We start from the raw sequence: 20136 nt of genomic DNA, 5'->3' as shown, positions 1-20136 counted from the left end.
GAAGCCTGGGAGCTGGGGAGCTTGGAAAGCCTGGAAGGAAGGATAGTCTGGGGAAAGTTAAGCGGGCATAGCTGGGGTTCAGATCTAAAGCCTAATCCCAGTTATCCTCCCCTGGGGTAATCCATGCCCAAGGTCAGCGGGCACTGGCCATCCCAGAGATTTTGTCCACCTTGCAGGAGACTCCTGGCTCCCACATGGCCGCTTCAGCTTCCTCTGGTCTGCAGAAATTTCAAGACCCTTGACATCGCTGCAGGATCCCGGGGGTCTTGCAAGAAGAAAAAAAAAAAAAAAGTCATGTAAAAAGCCATTTGACCAGAGGGAGCTGAAGAGTGGCTGATCTCTGTGATTTTTTTTTTTTTTTTCTGTATCTTGAAATGTTTGTTTGGTTTTCAAGCCCCAGCTGTTGGAGTAAGGGGATCACACAAGAACATCAGGTCTCCTCTCTTAAACAAACAAATGCAGCAGACTTACCAGAGAAAAACATGAAAGTGCAAATCCCAGGGGCTAAAAACCCTCTGGAAGACAAAAGCTGCAACATTTATTAATTTGTTGAATAACCTGTTGGGGCCTGACTTGATTTTCAAATAAATGGAATTAGAATATCAATAGCAGAATGCCAGGTTCCTAAAATATTCAAAAGCGGCTTCCTTTTATGTAGTGCCTTTCATGAAAACTGCATCATAAGGTGATTTGCAGTGCTAAATAATAAATAACAACACACATAGACACACATAGAAATTAACAGCTGTGGCCAAGGGAGGAAAAGGTATATTTTTTTCAGCGAGATGTAGAAAGAAATGGGGAGTCAATGAGGCAGAGAGATACAAGAGAGGTTGGATCTGGGTCAGCTGTTTAATTTTGACCTTGGTTATTATTAGTCATTGGAGATAAAATATAGCTAGTGCCTCTGGAGCGTTCTCTGTGTACTTTGAATTGCAGGAACTGGGAAGTATGGAGGGAAATAAGAAGGAGGGAAATAAGAATCAGGCTGGATTCTGATCAGGGAAGGGTTTTACCATTGCGGAAGGTAGCTTGCACTGAGGCGGGCTCCTGCTGGTTGTTCAGCCTCCGTACCTGCGCATACAGATACCTGCCAACTTCAAGAGATTTATGTTACTGCTTAAGCCAGAAAACTTGCCAAGAACTGTGGAAGACCAAACTAGTGATTAAGGCACCTACAAATCACGTGCACAGATGTTTGCCTTGAAGGAAATGACTAGGAAATCTGTTTCCCGCCCAGAGCTTGACTCTTGAGCATTTCCCATGGAGCAACAACCATTTCCCAGTTTCTTTTCTGCACTTGTTGCTTTTGGTGCTGAATGTTCTTTCCTTAGGAATACATGTGTGCTTGCATGGAATTAAGTCCCTCTACTGAATTAATGCTTCTTACTGGGAGATTCCCAATACAAAACTGGGAGATCAGGCCAGCCCTTTGAAACCCCTTTCAGCCTGAGCACTCACCTTTTGGGCTTATGTGGGGCTGAAGAGTGATCCATCCTATGCCAGCCCTAGAGCGAGAAACGGCTTGAGTTTTCCTGGTGCTTAACTTGATATGTACAGTCAGCTGCAGCGGCTTTATAGCACTGTAAGAGCAGTAGTTTCATGGAAAGTTAAGATAAATTATGAATTGAAGCAGTAGTTGTGTGCATGGTGAGCTCCAGAACCTTCACAAGGCAGCAGTTTTATCCTTTATTTCCCTGCCTGTGAATGGGGAATGTTAGCCATTCCCTACTGTCAGAGGGAGGCCTGCACCCATATAAGTCAGTAATTAAAAAAAGTGCAGCTTTCCTTGCTCTGTTAATTTTGGCCTGAGCTTCTGCTCTTCAGCCAAAGTTTGGGGCATAATCCAATCTGTGCAACCACCAGCAGCTTTGCCAGAGCTCAGCCTCCAAATGTGTTGTGGTGGCCAGAAGAGTGTACCCTGCATGTCACGGGTAGGAATCATCCTCCTTAACTTTAGGTGTTTGTCTAAAGATGAGGCATGTACCGTGAACTGACTGAGACTAAACTGTAATCAGTGGGAAGTGCAGCAATCGGAGCATGATTAATCCTGTTTAAGAGAGGGTCTAATATGGGAGGGAAGCTGAAGTTAAGCAGCTGAAGCTAGAAAATAAAGGTGCACTCTGCATATGAGCAAAGAGTTGCAGTTGCATGTTTCTCCTTTTTTTTTTTTTTTTTTTTTTTTGGTAGGGATTCTAATTGTTTCACTACAGAAACCTCAGACACTCTTTATTTTGCCTTTGAATTTTGGGTTCCTTGGAATTCAAAACCCCAAGTGGGGATGTAAGTGAAACAATCCCTGAAAAAGTGCTGTAGGTTACAGCAGTGTTCTAGAAGTGGTCACCTGAAAGCAGAGATTTTTGTTTTAAAAGAAAGTAGTCTGCGGAACCTGACAGAATTCATACCTGCCTCAGGCTGGTTACATCCTTGCAAAGTCCAGTTGTGTCATATTTTGGAAGAAAATCTGGTAGACTGGTACCTTTCAGCTGTCTTAGATTTGGCGTGGTTCTTTAGGCAGGAACACTCTAGGCCATACAGTCCTTTGTTTCTCCTTTCCCTGATGGGTTCACATTTGTCAACAGGTTTCTTATCTGGGACTGGCCAGCTCTCACAAGTGTAATCACAGCTGTAACTGCCCTTTTTCTGCTAATCATGCATTACCCTTACACCTTGGGTGCTGTGAAAGACTCTGGGATCTGCTTTACAAAGAGAATCAATGCTTGTAAGCACATAGAACACATGCAAATTAGTATTTGTAAGCACAGAGAATATGTAGAAATGGAACAAAATACCAAACAAAAATATTGGCCTTGAATCTTCATCATGCATTATCCTATTTTCTAAAGTTTATCCTGTTATCTACTTAGTGGGAGTATTATTCTATTTAAATGTGTTTCTTAGCAATTGCTTGCAGCATTTAAGTCTTTAGATGCTTTCTGTGCTTGAGGAATTGCCGTTTCTGTTGTAACACTGTACTAATTCTCCACAGAAATTGTCCCTGTGGTTTCCACACAGGCCTATTCATTATGCCCCTTAGTAGTAAAGTAGCAGGGTGGGAAGCAATACTGCAGTCCCAGGTTTGATCCGTCACTTAGGGGCTAGCAGCAGGGAGTGCTTGCAGAGCAGAGCCTCCTCTGTGCATCTGTTCCTCTCCTTGGGGGTGAAGAGGGGAGTACTTAACCCCACAGTATCGTTCCCTGTTCTAGAGGAGAAATACAAACCTTTTCTCACCCTTCCACAACTGATAAGAAAGCAGCAGGGATTCCTCTCTCCCAGCTAGTTGTTGCCTGTAACAGCCAGGGACAGGCAAAATATCCCAGGACCCTAGCCTTGGCCATAGGATGCAGCTCAAAAACCCACTAGTGAAAAGTGGCAGTGGTTTTAGCGTCCTGTGTCACCTCAAATTGATGCTGACTCTCCTCCCTTTGAGGCTCAGGCTCACAAGAACCCTAGAGCCCAGGATGAGTCTACCATGTATGTCTTGCAGGGGATATATTTTACATGTGGGATGCCATGGACCTGCTCTTATCCTTGTGGAGTCTGGCTCATCTTGGCATAATTCCTTGGTCCCTGACTGCCTGTCAGCTGCCTCCAGCAAGTGCATAGTGTTTCTGTCCTCTTGGGTGACGTGGTGTAGGTCTACTCCTGCAAATGAGGGCACAGGACTTCCTACAAAGGAGTAAATATGTGCCACTTCATGCTGAATCCTCGCTGTGCGCTTGGGTTGCAGTCCAGGGTTCACATGTAGCGCATAGTGCCTTCTAGATAGAACCTCTGGGATTTTTTGCTGACTTCAGGCTGGCACTGGCTGAAACCCGTACTCCATCTCTGGGGAAATCACGTGCAATTCTGGCTCCCAGTCTGATGCCCTTCCACATGCAAAGTGGTTCTCAGACAAGCAGTCAACAGAATTGCCAAGTGAGTAAAGGCTGCCTGTAGGCAGAAGGGTTGTAGGATCGTGTCTCTGATGGCCAATTTTGTTGAAAACAAATGCTTTATTTTTGGTTTATATCTCCTTAAAAACATGGGCACTTGTAAGACAGAGCTCCTGAGCAAGCTAACAAAAACATGCTGCCCGAACCACAGTTCAGTGTGTAGGGTGGTGGGAAAAGGCTCCAGCAGGAAAGTGGTTTCATTAGCAAATAATCTGAAAACCTTGTATAGTTGTTTTAAACTACTCCCTTTCTTGCCTTTCGGTGAAACAATTACCATGAAGCAGTCTGTTGCTGGGCTGGCTTTGAATTGTTCTGCCCAGTTGAGTGATCTGATTTGATGTAAAGCTTAGAGTTCTCGATCTTTATTTCCCTGCTCTGTCTCCTTTCTCATCACCAGGAGCTTTGGATTCCCCCCCGCCCTGCAAATCGCGTAATTCCCCGCAAGGGGATTATACTTTCCGTGTGTTCACAACTATGTGTTTGCTCAGAGCAAGTGCCTCCTGCTATCGCCCAATTGTGGAGTTTCACTCAAGTGGAACAAGTAATAACAGAAATATGCAGCTCTCGCTGCCTTCATTGGGCTCCTTAGGTGGCAGGGAGCAAACTGCATGCCTTTCTCCTGCAAAATGGTTAACCAGGACATGGGGCTTTGGGAGCAGAGCTGGACGAGGATTTCATACAGCATCAAATGCAGATAAATAATCCTCTTTGGCCCTTTGAACTTGGCAATTTTCCTGCAGCTGCTGGGGGGCTGGAGGGCGAGTGTTGGGAGGGAGGGGAGCTGGGACAGCCCTTGCTGTGCCTGTCTGCTGTGTACTGAAGGCTGGGGACAAAGACACAAGCCTGGCACTGTGAAAAGGGACAGCTTTGGTGCCAGGTTGAGGAAGGTGGCACACCATGTGTGCTGGGGCTGTACCTGCCCTGCAGTGGGGCAGGACATGGCGTAAGGCTTTGCTCGCATGGCAGAGCAGCTACTGGTCAGAGGGAGGGAAAGGGTGGTGGAGTGGTTAGGGCTCTGTGCTGGTTGTCCTTCTCTCTTGGAGAATCACTTACTATATTCTGCTTCGCTTTCTGAGCATAAAGATGAGATTGTTAACATTTCTGCTACTCCCGGGACTGCAAGGATGAGCTCTCTAAAGAGCTCAGAGGCCAGCTTGAGCAGGCTTAGAAAAAGATGTGGATGTGCTTGGAGTCTTCCTTCTCTTAGGTTTGTGTGCATGAGGAACAACATCTGTGTGAATCTCCTGCTCCCCCTGTCCCCCAGCCCTGGGTTGTCCTTGCCAGGTTGATTTTTCTGCTCCGTGCAGATATTACCGGTATCAGCAGTAAAGCAGAGTGGGAACTGCCCTGCCCAGCAGCTGGAGAGGGGCAGTTTTAGTGCTATGCTCTGTGAGACAATAAACATTGTGTGAGACATAAAGCACAGTAACTTGGCTCTTGTGATCACTCTGAAGGAAAAAAGACCCCTCTGGGGCACAGAAGGGTAGCACTTCTCTCCTCCTCTGCTGCTTGGGATGAGAAGAAGAGGAGGGAAAAATCCTCCTGGGGAAGGCAAAAAGCTGCGGCTCTGACATGCAGCCCCTGCATGCGGTGGTGGAGGGCACTTGTTGGTAGCAAATGGGGTGCCAAGTCCAGCCTCTGCCTGAGAAAGTGACCCCTACCAGGAGGACAGAAACAGCCTCAGCAGTGATATCTGTTTCAAAGGAAAACATAAATAACAAAATTGAGTGCAGTGGTGTTGTTCCTTTGAATTGCTGTTTGATGCCCTTGGGCTCTAACAGGCTGGCTGGGGTTGGGAGGGGAGAGAGGGCAGCTTGTGCAAGCTGTGTTCCGGTGATAGTGTTTTAATTTCTTCCTCCTCCGTGCCTGGTTTACACTTTACCATAGTTTAATTTTAAAGTCTCCTCTTTTTATTTTCTCTTTTTTTTTTTTTTTTTTACAAGGTGAATGTCGAGCAGTAATGTAATGAAAAGTTGACAGGCACAGATCTTTTTTAATAACTCTTATGTTGTGTAGCTTAAATTGGTTTAACTATAGCTGAGCTGAATAATAAGCAGAAGTGAATTCATCTCATGAGCCACAAATATTCCTTTGGAAAGGGTTCAATTGCTCTGCCTCTCATTCCAAAAGAGTGGGACCATGGATTGTCGTACACTTTTGGTCACTGTGTGAGAGCTCGGAAGAGTGTCAGGGTTGAAGTGAGATGAGAAAGCAAGTCCATTCACCTCCAGGTAACATATGTTTCTTCTGTAGTGCACAGTGTGGAGCTGCACCAGCTCAGATCAGTAGGCAGTGTTGGGTTTGAGTGGGATTTTGAGAGGTGCTGAAGACCATGCTGCTTTCCAGACCTCTTCCCCAACACCCAGTTGTAGTATGACTGTGCATGGGAGAGAGCCTGGGACAGCAGAGGGAGCTGAGAGGCAGGATTAAACTGGGCAGCCGCGCTCACCCAGGTGTTAACTAGCAGGTGGAAATAAAAAGTAGAGGCTGCTCAGAGGCGCATTAGGGACATGCATGAGCCACGCTAGCAGGGGCTGGGGACCCCCCTGGAGGTTTTGTGGGGTTATGGTGTTGCAGATCCCTAGTGGAGGAAGCGGGCCTGCGGAGCGGAGGAGGGATGCTTGGCTGCTGTGAGAAGGCTGCGTCTCATTTGTCTGGCTATAGCAAGAGGCTGCTAGAGTGCCAGGGGACTGGAAATTGAGAGGCAAAAGCTGTCGGTCCTTGGGTGAAAGCTGGGGAATGGTTTCTGCTTAGTTGGTGGAGTACATACAAATCCCCTGTTACCTTGAACGTTTCAGGCTCTAGCGAATAGTGAGTCTTACAAGACAAAAGCTCTTCCCCTGTTCTCTTGGGGTGCCTCCTCTTTCTTTTCTCCCTCTTCTCACTGGTAATACCATTCATCTTTCTTTCGTTCTTTTTTTTTTCAGGGATGGCTTTGGTTTTTTTAGCCCTTTCTTACAAATATTTTTTATGTGTCTACTTCATTCTGTCTCTGTCGTCATGACAGTAACAACATGATGAAGCATCCTTCTGACCCTCTGCTACAAAGAAAATAGGTATGAAACATCTTCCCTGTGGGGACCGGGAGAGGAAGAGTTTAGCATGGTGTGGGGCCGGTTACTGCACTGAAGCACCCAAACTCTGCTTTGTGGGTGCAACTGCCACGAGGCAGAGATCCCTGTGGGAGGCTCCCTCCTTGGCGATCTCCCTGTTTTTCAGGCTGGCATGCAGAAAGGCTCCAGTGAACCCCAAAGAAAAGCAGTCCACATGATAAAAAGCGTGATAAGGTTGTCCTTTCAAGCACTTAAAATGCATCAGTTTAGGGACAGATCTCGATTTCATCTCCTCTGTGCAGATGTTTTTTGTGCACAACCTTTAATAACATGGTCATACATTACTTATTCTGCCTGCTGCCTTGCTTGGTGCTTGTGATGAGAGCTGGTTAGAAACGTTCATTGCACCAATTGGTTTGGATTAAAGCAATTATTTTTTTTCCTTGTGAAATTGTATTGATGTGTGAAATGCCTTTAATACTGGAAGTGCATGCTTTTTAACATTAACATTTTGCATTTGCTCCCTGGCTGTAGGGTTGATTTTCCTTTGAGTTGGAATGAATTTTACATTAAGGAGTTTGAAACAAAGAGGGTTGATCTAAAAAAGAGACCTTTCATTTGACCCTGAGCAGTTTTTTTTCACCCTGAACTCATTCAGAAAACAACTTCAACATCATGCCTTTCTCATTCCATTTGGACTAAAAAGATGAAATGGTGACTTTTTTTTTAATCCTTCAGAAGCTCCGTCCTCAGCACAGCTCTGTGTTTTGGATGGGGACAGATGATGCCTCGTGCTGTGAGTAAGAGGGGTGTTCCCGCAGGAATGGTGCATGGGTGGTGCAGAGCATGCCGCAGAATCTCCAGCGTCACGAAAGAACAGCCTTCATGGAGTAAAGGCATGGGCCAGGTTGGAAGATGGGAATCTCTAGCCATGCATCTTCTGTGATGCAGAGCAAGAAGCTGAAAATATCAGCAACTGCATCCCCTCATCTTCTGAATTCAGATTGTAGGGCTGATGTGTAGGAACGCAGATAACTTCAGTCAAAAGTTTATAGGAGGTTTAACTTGGCATATTCAAGTCAGCAAGATGCCAAATGCTCTGGAATTCATCAGACTGACGCCTGGAGTATCACAAAACTCGTAATATTCAGTAGCTTTAATCTCCATGAGCCTCAGTTTCTCACTCTTATACATGACGTTGCTGGGAAATTAATTTATATATTAAATCATTTATATGTGGTATGTTGTGCTGAGAAATGAGAAATTTCTGAAGTCTGCAGCTATGCTGGGTAGGAAACTTGAGCCAGGTTCAAGAGGAAATGAGCAGTTTTCTGTTTGTTTGAGACAGGATTTGGATGTTGTGTACTAAATAATGATTAGGGTCATAAAAGTCTGTAGTGAACAATTATCCATTCAGTGAACAAGGCAGGTGTTTTGGGGAAAAAATAGGAGGCAATTGGGTAATTAGACTATACCATAACGTGTGAGCACAAGTGGGCCTAATAAAATTTGCACAGGCAATTTTAAATCTGGCATGGCCTGCTCTCTGAGCACCTGACTTGGAAACCTGAATAACTTCTCAACATCATTTTTGATGTAACACCACATTACCGATTACAAATATTCCTGCCCAAAATTACTTGGTGCTTTCTAGCTGAAGCTCAAGCGCTGTAACAATCTGAGCTATAGAAGAAACAAAACGGCAACAATGATTATTTGGTGTTAAGAGGGGAAATGCTGAATGGCTTGGCTTGAGCCCGGGGAGAGTTGTTGGCTGTTGCATGGTTGCTGGCTTGAGCGAGGGGAGAAGCGGCTGTTGCACGTTTGTTAATCCACCCTTTTCCTTCAGTTTGGTTCACTGAAAGTCCACCCCTGCAAGAAAAGAAACAGGCATGGGGGGATTATTTGCTGCTTTGTAAACAGATCACTCCTCCCAGCTGGTCAGACAGGCTTAACAGGAGAGTCCTGACAGCACGCACGATGGTGATGAGGCTTTGCTTGCACCCCTGGTACAGTGGAGCCAATTACCCATCCCTGCCACGGTGTTTGCGGAGTGGAGGGAAGGCAGCACCAGGCACGTCCCTGCTCCCAGCGTGCAGTACGTGGGGTGTGGACAGCCTGTGCCACCCTCCCACTGATGGCAGATGCCTTTACATGCCCCTGCAGCAGGGACCATGCAGCTATAGACTGGCTCCCTCACCGGGTGAAAATGTTTCATCTCAAATAAACACTTGTCTCATTATCTAGCTGTGCTAGCTTTGCACTATCTGCTTACTGCCTGGCTTGGAGACACCTGTTCTGTGTCCAAGCATTTTAGAAAAAAAAACTATCCAAAGCTGTCAACAGACATAAAAAGGCTGCCTGTTTCCATGGGAACGTGCTCCGCTGAGCCCTGAGTATAATGAGCTGCTCCCCGCACTGCAGAAACGCTGGACGTTGCTGGAAAAGCTAGGGGAATTGTTCCCCGAGCTGGTTGAGAGATGCAATTCCCTTAGGTGGCTGTCCTGTTTGAGCAGTGTTCAAAGAGGATGTCTGTGGGAAGGCAGCACTGTGTCTTGGCAGTGCCGGGGGCGAGGATGGCCGTGTGCTGCAGATGTCCTTGTGGCGGGAGCAGAGGATGGGATGGTGGTACGGGTGCCTGTGCTGGAGGAGTGGCGTGCGTGCACTGGCTGCTGTTGGCTTCTCCCCGTGCTTGTTCCCTCTGGAGCTCAGCACCTCCAGCATCTCAAATGTGCTGTGTATTGGGGTGGAAGAGTCAGGGATAAAACAGCATCATGTGGGCTGCTAAAAAAAAAATTATTCTGGGTAAGAATCTTTTAGCCAATCTTTAAGCTTCTTTTCAGTGAGGACGTATTGAAAGCGTTCTTGTGCTGCGACTTCAAATGTGCATCATGTCTACTTTGAGTCCACTGTGCCCAGCGTTTGCTGCTGTAGGCTCTTTGGGGATAGAAGCAGGGGACACAGGTCTCAAAGGTCAGGTTGCATTGCACCCCTTGCTGGGGAGGTTTGTCTCTTCAACCCACGCATTCGTGCTTCTCAGCTCTTGAAGACTCCTGATCAATTCATGATGTTTCAGTGAAGATGAGAGACCTTATGCTAATGTGTGTGCTGCCACCTTAACATGTCTTCAAAGAAAGGATATGCAAACCGTATTGCAAGTGCAGAAATGACTAGGAGCCTGTTCCGGATCTTTATTAGTGGGCTGTGAGTCCTAACTCAAGGATGGAAAAGCTGAACTGACTGCAATGGGCAACCTTTCAGTTAAAACTGCCTTGGCATCAGAAACGGTTTTATGAAAAGCGGCTTATGTGATGTTGGTTCTAAAAAGGGCTCTGGTGGAGGTACAGAGAATTAGAGACCTGAACTGGAATAATTGGAGGAGAGAAAGAAAAGGATCAACAGGGGCACCTGGATAAGTAGGGCAGTATGTCCTTTGGAAAGGGCAGGCATCAAGCTTCACAAATCTCTTTAGAAATCATTGAAGGCATCAGAGAGCATGTAGACAAGGTAAATCCAGTTGACAAAATCCACTTGGATTTCTGGAAGGCTTTTGATCAGTTTCCTCAGTGAGGGAGCTTAAGGAAACTAAGCCACTATGGGCTAAGAGGAAAGGTCATCTGATGGATAGCTGCTTGAAAGCTGGGAACCAAAAGGCAGGAAGAGCCACTCACCTCTGCAAAGGGAGGGAGGTCAGCAGTGGTGCTCTGTGGGGATCTGTGCCGGCAGCAGCCCTGTTCTGGGTATGCATAAATGGTCTGGAAGATGAGGCAAGACTGAGTGTAAAGACTGATGATGATAGCAAGGGTAGTAAAAAAGAAAGCTGACTCATGAGATGGAGTGACTGGGCAATAAACAGCAGGTGAAATTCAATGCAGATAAATGAAGTGATGCATGTGGGGAAAGACAGTTGTTGCTTTACATACAAAATGATGAGTTCTGAGCTGGGTTCTCGTTCCTCAGTGAGACTCAGGAGCTGCTGGAAATTACTCTGTGGAAATGGCATTGCAGAGCCCAGCAACTGCCAAAAAGCAAGAGGGTTGGTTGGGAAGAATCAGAGAACAAAACAGAGACTCTAGCTCTCTAGCTAGGGCTCTGTGTCTTGATTGCTGAGTGCAATTCTGCACCCCCATCTAAAAAATGACTTCTTGGAGCTGGGAAAGGCACAGAGAGGAGCAGCAAGTGTCAGCAACTTGGGAAGCACTTGAACAAGAGGAATGATTAAATAGAGTAGAAACGAACCTCCAGAACGGGTGACTGCAGGTCACTAGTTGTACAATACTAATACGAGTGGGAGGAGAGTTGGAACAAGCAGATGTTGTTTGCTGTCTCTTCAAGCTCAAGAATTGGGGGCCGTCAAACAAAACCAGCAGATGGAATATTCGAATGAAAGGGTGATCCTTCTTCATGAAACACATAAGTAGGCTGCTTGTAGCTACCTGGAATGCTGCACGTTCAAACAGCATTTCTATAAATTCACAGGGAGAAAGCTCACAAACTTCTGGCGCCCCAGTTGCTGAAGGCTTGGAGCAGGTATTCAAGGAGTACTGGCTGGCACATTACCCTTCACAGGGTGTCTTCAGGCTGGATGCTCTGGTTGATAGACCTTTCATCTGATGCAATATAGTCATTCTTCTGTAAATGGAGGGAAAAAAAATTGAGGCAAAATTGTTATTTTCACGTTGTTGAGTTTCCATTTCATACTGTAGTACCTGGTTGTTAACATAAAAATTGTACAAGCTTGGGATACCACTTTGTGCTGCTCATCTTTTTTTTTTTTTTTATCTAGGAGTTCATGGCCCTTTAAAAGCTTAAGAAAACCGGTTCCCCTCTCCATGAGGCTTCTGGTTTTCTTAAGTGAGATTAGACAACGTGTAAAGGCATTGGACCTTTCTGCAGAGAAGTGTCAAGCAGGGAAAGAAGGAAAACCACTCTTGGGAGCACTTGTCACTTCTATCTGTTATTTCAGGTGTCTCAGGCTCCTGTCACGGAGTTTCAGAGTGGTTTGTTCTGTTTATTTGATGTTCTAGACCAAAGGAAAAGGTCAGCTGAGGAGGTGATCATTTACATTGGATGGCTGTGATCCCAGAGGAGGTGTAGAAGTCCCACTTGCTGCTGGTGAGTGCATCTCCTAAGATCCATTCCCAGCCCAGAAGCTTATCATCAGAGATGCATCTAGCCCAAAATAAAGCCAGCAGGAGCTGCAAGCCAGCTTAGTGCGCAAGCCTGTAGCTGAAGTGCTGTAGGGATTATTCCACAGCTTCTACAGATTTTCATTAGGAGTACTTCTGCTTTAATGCCCGGGAGCCACTATTGTGCACTGCCACTCTTATGTTAGACGCTGTAGGAGGGTGAAAGCAAATAAGTCTAACTGGGGAATAAGTCATCATAATGTCAGAGATACTAGGTGTAAGTATCCTGCTGATGGGATAGATGTGGTTAGCCCCAGGTCAGTAAGGTGTATGATCATACGGCAGAGGACTGCTGTGTGCTTAATGCTGAGAAGGTGCTTCAGTGCGCTGCAAAGTCAGGGCCTAATAATTTATCCCTGTTCAAATCTCTACAGCTCCCTAGCAGTGCTGGTGCTAGATCTTCTGAGAAGTTTGGGGCCTCATCCTGGGGAGCCCCAAGGGCTGGCTGTGGCGGTGGAAATCTGTGCACTGCACAGTGTAGGACCCTGGTGCAAAGGAGGAGCCTGATGGTGAGATTTGTTGTCCTGGGCTGCTCTTTTAGAAAGAAAAAACAACGACCAAACAAAACAGTAAGAAAATTTAAATATAATAATGAAAAAACATGTAATAAAAAGTTAGTTTTGCAAGAGGCTGACAGGGTTGGCAGAGTGTTCATTATATGCTGTATCAGTAAGTATATGAAATGTCAGTGTGAAGGGAATTCATTTCCCAGTAACAAGCATGACAGACTATTGAATTTGAACGAAGAGGGTGTCTGTAGGCAGCAGGGTGGTGAAGCCTTCATCAGAATTTCACTTCGATGGAGTTTACTTGAAGAGTGTGTTCGTTTTAGCTTTTAAAAGTCCAATTTTTAGCCAAAAGCAAAGACTCTGGTCAGCACTCTGTGCACAGATGTGCTGTTGAGTGGAGGCTCAGTGTTCACAGGATGGGGTGCCCTGGGGACTCCCCAGCTTGCCTATTTGGCCACAGGAGGATCGTCCCTTTCTTTTGCTCTCTTTCATTTTCCCATCGTGTTTTGCTCTCCCAGGCTCAGAAATCCCACCGACTGTCTGTGCTCAGCTTTCAAGGACTTTGTGCCTTCTGGTGTGTCCTGGAAAACCTGTTCTGGGCAAATCCTATCCCTCCGTGGGGCTCTGCAGGCTCTGCTGAATTCAACAGTAGCTGCGTACTGGAGAGAGGAATATCATCTTGCTGCTGACATGCCGGCGGGGGATACAGAACAGTGGAGACAGTGAAGAGAGGGAAGGAGGGAACAAGCCGAACCACAGGGATGCGAGTTTAAAGGGAATTGGCAAGCAAGGACTAAATCTGGAGTATGTACAGAGGCATGGGTCTTGCCCAAAACCTACTCTGCGGGGTCAGGCTGGAGGTGAGGATTATGCAGGCTGTGGAGATCAGTCAACACAAAAGCAAATATACACACACATATACGGCCTCTCAGTAGACGGCCCTGCCAAAATGAAGTCGCATGCAGAGAGAAAAGTGTGATACGGCTTGTAATGAGGGGCTAAACCACCCCAGAGCGCAGTGCCTGCTGACGGGAGGATTGCAGGCAGGGGGGTGTACTTGGAGAGCCTGCACTGGCTAGGCTGAGCGTGAAGCTTTCATCAAACCACAGCAGTTTAGAATCCAGAATAAAACTTGCTTTTGGTCTGCCTTAAAACCAGGCTGTAGTTTGTGGCAGCTCAGCAAACTGAACTGTCTCTTCAGTGAGCCTCAAGAGAGGGGATGGTGGAATGGCCTTGCCCCTGCAGGCATTGCCTGCAGATGGGAGCCTGTGGTGTTAGTGCTGGAAAGCCTTTAGCTCAGCTAGAAATCCCGCTGAGTCCTCCCCTGTAATAGTCACTATCTCCTCCTTGGACCCTGCCCTCTCAAATCCCCTACTGCCATTAAGTGCCACCCAGCCTGTGGTGGCAGAGGTTTCCAAGCAGGGGCCCTCCAGAGTTGCATCTTTCCCATGGTTGTCTTTGTTAAAACCATTTTGGATCCCCATCATCCTGGCTTTCGTTAGGGCTTATACCTTTTTCTCTCCTCCCAATGTCTTTTGGAAGAGCATGACCGCCCTGCTGGGCAACCTGCTTTATCTGGGCACGAGCTGAGCTCGGTGTACAGCCAGATGGATGAAACTCAATGTTCTGTGTTACGCGAGTCAGACCAAGGGACTGTTGGGTCTGACATGTCTCAGACAGTGAATATATAGCTCCAGGATGAGTGCTCTGCAAATGAGACTTCTATTAGTTTTAAAAAAAAAAAATAATGAGGAACTCAGAGGTAGGAATATAAAGATGGAAGTCCTCCAAAAGGGAGACATTTATTGTGCCGTGACTTAGAAAGTAAGACTTAGTATATTATTTTTTTTATTGCTACAAGAGTCTGCTCAGTAATTGGTGCTGCCCTATTATTGCAACAGAATTAATTGCACAGTGGCTATTACTAAGCACTGGGGATCTGCACCAGGCAGTGATGGACAAAACAGCTGAACATCCGTAACCTTCAGATCTGGACCGGTGTGGGAATTCTTGGCCATGAGGTTCTTTCCCTGCAATTGAACAAGAAAATGGAAGACCTGAGAATTAAAGGCTGAAACAAATGACAGTATTCGAACCTTACAATGTGATTTTTAAATTAATATCTGCATCCCCTCTGGGCTACCTGCATAGGCGGTACTGGCTGTCTCATTCAGTGTTCATGCCAAGGGCTGGAGCACCTTCACTTTGCTTTTAAGTCCCTTTGATCTATCACAGGAGGCACAATGATTAAAAAAACGGAGCAGGAAAAAAAATTAAAAAGAGTGCAGCAGGACCCAGGACTATGGAGGGTCAGTGGGTTTTCAGCCAGCGACATCGGTGCTGCAAATGTTTGCTGCCAGCGTGGCCTTTCTCTGTGGCTAGTGTCAGCAAATGGCTTGGTCACCCAAGGTCTCTCTGAGGTGCAGAGCTCAGGTCGCAGGAGGCTCCCCTGCTCCCAAACACAGCTGGAAACAGAAGCAGGAGTATTTGAAGCTACATTTAATATGATTTTGGAGGAAATAAAATGTACTCAGCTATTTGGACAGCTTTGTTACAGGCTGCAGTGGATTCTCCCAAACACGGAGTTGCCTTTCTAAAAGGCAGTTCTTGAATACAGGTTTAAGGGAATTTGGTTGAATTTCTGTTCAGTTGCCTGTGTTTCAAATGTAGGAAGATGACACGGCAAGCTATGGGGCTGCAGGTGGTAAGTGCCTTGCAGGATCAGAGCTGCAAGGTGATGTTTGTTTTGGGCATTCCTCTCCTGTGAAATGGGAATCCAGCAGCCGTGCTGTGCTGAGCCGTAAGCCTGCCCGACGCAGTGCAGCATCTCCCGGCTGGTGTAGTGTGTGCCTGTGACCGTGCTAGCTCAGCTCTGTGTGTGCTGTATTGATCCGGTTAGGGACACGAGCTGCCACTCTGCATCTGCTCTGCTTCCAGGTCTGTGGTTCTAGTTGGGCTCTAGAGCCCTGCTCCGGGTCTCCACACCTGCGTCTTCTTGGCCTGTCCTTTACATTTCTTTTTCCTGTTGTGTAAATCAAATAGTATGTTAGGAGTCGTAATACATACTCAAATCCACCCTTTCTCACAAAGGCCTCCCCTGTTTTCTCTCTATTTTATCAGGGCTATGTATACCATAGTCTCAGCAGTTGGCAGGACTGGGGGTAAGGCAGCATCATCTCTGGTTCACTTCCTAGGCAAAGGATGGTGCATTCACTTGCCAGTTTATTTTCTTGTTCAACCTCATAGACACCTTTCATAGCACTTAATTATTCTTCATTCTTCCTGAAGGGACCGAGTGCGTAAAGCTGAGTGGTGCTTTTACCCATTGCGTTCTTGCGTGGGTGGCAGCATGACTTCCAAAAGTCTCATACAGGCAGTGAGGAGCACAGCCTTGCCTGTGACTGACACGGCTGGTGGTGTATACAAGGTACACACGACTCCTGTAAACCACTACGACCTTGTCCTGATGGAGCTGCCTTGTGGGGTTGCTTTGGGCACAGTAGCTGCCTGCACCCCTTTCCCTGCCTGTGCTGTCCCAGTGTGGATTTTGGGTAAATGCCTGTCTCTCTGGCATGACTTGCAAGGGAATAATCAGGGTATTAGCCATGTTCCCATTGGGCTCAGATTTCTGTTAATTGTTTCAGCCTACCTAGCAGCAGAAGTCTCTCATCAGACTGTATTCCCCAGACCCACAGCTGTCAGCAGCGTTTCGGCTGTTTCTCTGAGTTGGAGCTGCTTCCCAAGCCCTCCCTGTGTGCTTGCTTAAACTCCTCTGGCTGTTCACCGAGATGGGGGAGATGCTGCTGGGAGGAGGCCACCCACTTTGGACTCGTGACCCCGATTCTGCCAGAGGCAGGAGGAGTGCCTGTGATGTGTTAGGTTTTATAGATTTGTGTTATCTGGCACGGGGACTGAGCAGCTGGGGGGGGGCTGGCCAGACAGCCCAATCTGTAACAAATCAGGGGGCCATCAACTGCTTTGTTGTGTTTCTGGCTGAGGGATTGAGCAAGTTTCCTGCCTTTGCTCCTCTCCTGCTCCCCGGTAGGAGCTGAAGCCTCACGGTGGGGCTGTAGTAACAAGCACAAAGGCTGCAGGGTGCTTGACAGGGAGAGGGTTCAGTCAGAGGAGGATGAAAGCTGTACCCCCTTTTACTGCCTGCCCTCCTTGCGCAGGCTTCGTTCCAGGCAGGCGCGGAGATCTGCTTCATCTGGCTTTGCCCACGAGCAAAATTCACCTTGTGGCAGGGCACCTGGGGCCAGAAATGCTATGCTCTTTTGGCAGGATAAAACAGTTCCTCACAAACAAGACTGTACTCATGCACGGTATCTTTTGCAACAGTCTTTGTGATGTTTTTGAAGATGTAAAATAATTTGGGTCTAATTAGATTGTTGAAACTGCTGGTGAAGGATGATCTGTAAATTTGCCTTGTGGACTGCTGGCAGCTTGCCTGAGGGATGAGTGGGAGCTGCTCCCATGGTCTAACCACCATGTTCAAATGGTCATCGGAACCCCCAAAGCTGTAGCAGGGATGCTTTAAATAATTTCTTCCATGGAAGAGAGCTGCTGTATTGGCCTTGTTTTGTTCTCCTGTCTGGTGCTCTGGGGGTCCTTTTGGCATCTCTGGTGTGCTAGGCAGGTTTTGGGGATGTGTTTCAACTCAGAGACAGGGGCCAGTTGCTGAAAGGGGAGCAAGGACCCAGAAACCATGATATGTGCAGTGTCTTGCTCACAGCGGGCTGCAAAGGCTGCTGCACTAAAGCAGAACAAAATGGAAACTGATTGAAACCATGATGGTTTCCTGTTCCATTAGGAGAATAACCAAAGGGAAGCTGGTATCCCACTCTTCTGTTGCCTTAGACCCTATTGCAGCCTGCCTAAAGTGGGGTGTTTTAGGAATATGTGGTCAATTTTGCTTGTGCATTGAATATAAACAGAATTATAACCCTGTTAGGTAGCCAACATCAAGGGAAAAGAAGATCCCAGACCTGGGGACATTGAGCTTTGGGGCTTACAGGCTGTCTGAAGATGATGACAGGCAGTATCCCTTTCTTTAGGGCTTGCTTGAGGAGCTCTTCTGCATTTTTACAGCTGTAACATGAAGAGGTTAAGAAGCATCTGGAGCTATTGTACCTCTGCTCTTCAGAAATGCAAATCCCAGGCTCGCTATTCATGGGCCTGCTCCAAACCATCCCAAAGATCAAAGAAATAGCTTTGTGGATGCAGTGTGGCTGTGATGCCTCCCTCATGATGAGAAAGTCAGCCCATGGGGAGAGCTGCAGGAGCTGCCTTGCAAAGCTAAGAACAGCCACAAAACCTGCTCTCGCTTTCCAGCGCTCACCATGTGCTCCAGGCTTTCCTGCGCTGCTCCCTTTGTGCTTACAGGGCTTCCTGAGCCTCTCTCCGTGTTGGGTGCCACACGGAGATGGAGGGAGCATGGGGTGATCGCCCACTGCCAGCCTGGCAATGGTGGCTCCCAATGGTGAGGGCTGCACGTTTTTCCAGTTACAGTTTGTAGAGAAAACAGCTCATGGAAATGTATTGCAAAGCTGGTTCTGTGAACCAGGGATGCTTTTCCTTAAGGTACTTGGGGAGAAAGACATTCATGTTAAACGTAATGAGTTAATACAAATGACACAGATTAGATGTTTTGCCTCAGGAGAAGTCAAAGAGTCGGTTGCTTTTGTCACAGAGCGGTGCTGCGTTAGGTCTTCACCTTAAGGAAGGAGATTTACCCGAGGGAAAGCATCACTGGTGTGTAGGAATTAATTTCTGTTGAGGGTTTGGTGGGGGATGTTGTAACATAAGGCAACGTTTTGCTGTGCGATTGCTGCCACCAAAACCCCCAAACATTGTCACATTTCTGTGAAAAATTCAGAACCTTTGGAATAAAAATTCCTCCCAGGTGAAAACATTTAATCAAAAATATACTGGGGAAAAACATGATTTCACCGCAGTCCTTGCACCGCCACATCACGATAGATAAAGAATGAGATCCTTCCGTACCTAACACTCTTGCTGCATGTCGCTTTTTAGAGTTGAAACAAGGTTTACCTAAAGCTATAGAGGCATATGCTCTGCATATACCGCAATCACTTTGCACACAGGGATATATGTTTGCAAATTGAAGACTAATCATTCCAGGTTTACCAGCCTCTCTCTTAGGAATACGTAATGTAATAAAGCAGACAAAAGTTACTTTGAATAGAGTAACTTTATCAGAACTGCTCCTAGGGTGCTCATCACAGGCTCATCATGGGACGACGTGACAGTAATGCCGCACGGAAATGTTCTGCCGTCCTTCCCAGCAGAAGCGAGGAGCTGTGATACTGGGGCCTGTCACATCTTGACAGGACTCATATAACATCTGGTGACAGTGTGGTAATTAACTTGCATCACCGGCGAGCACGAATGGTTTTGCTTGCACGTGGTATGTAATAATGGCGATTAATTTGGGGTATCAGTTATTTATTTATTTATTGCAAATCAGAGCACCCTCCTGCAAGTGCCACGACACCATCGGGGGGAAATTGAGCTCTGCAGACCTGCCCTTTAATAGTGGCTGCTTCACTGCCTCCCGTGCAGGTAGGAACTGGGCTGAGCCAAAGTGACGGCGTGCAAAATGGAGAGCTACCATAGTGTTGCTTCAGTGGGGATACATCCCCACATTGTGTACGTGAGGAAGAGGCTTCTGTGGAGCAGAAGGGGCCATAGGTGTTGCTTTTTGAGATGACTCTAGGAAAGGCTTAAATAAAGGTCCTGAAACATCCCAGCTGAGATTCTGACCTCAGATGGTAGTAAGGAGGAGTCTGCTAATGGCTCTGTTTCTTACACACGTAGAAAGTTAAACCTCTGATGCCCGTCAGACTCCCGTCTCTTCCTCTCGGTTTACATTAGTGTTCCTCCACTGCAGTTATTCCTGTGCAGAATAGCTCAGGCCACTGTCCCTGGAGGGTAGGAGGAGCATCCTTCCTGGTGATTTCCCCAAGCCTCTGCATTTTGGAGCACTATTTTCTACTCTTTGCTTCTTCTCAGGTTCCTTGCTGTTCCAGCGTACCTTGGTGGAGGAGGAGAGAGCCTGCTGCTGGGAAATGTCCTGCTTCATCTCCTCCCTGCCAAGTCAAGGCTTTGCCAGTAAGGTGGATGTATGTCCTCTCCTCTCCTCCCAGTCAGCCACAACGTGCGGAAAGCTGCTTACTGGGCAGCTGAGCAGCAGCTTGTATGCATGGCCTCGTTCCCAGTCCATAATGGATTCTGCCTAATATATATTCTCCTTCTTTCTAATTAAGTGGTAACACCTTGGTGGCAGAGTGAGCCTGTAAAATAATAAAGGGTTTTGCACTTGGAGGCACGGGGAGGCAGGCCCTGGGGAGTGATCCTCCCCAAGATAGAGAAATTATTGCAATTACAGAGCAATTGTATGGAAAGGAGAATGGAACAGCAGACTTTTCAG

Source organism: Egretta garzetta, unplaced genomic scaffold (assembly GCF_000687185.1).
Source record: "Egretta garzetta isolate BGI_Z169 unplaced genomic scaffold, ASM68718v1 scaffold448, whole genome shotgun sequence".
Taxonomy (NCBI): Eukaryota; Metazoa; Chordata; class Aves; order Pelecaniformes; family Ardeidae; genus Egretta; species Egretta garzetta.
This window is presented reverse-complemented; position numbering follows the sequence as displayed.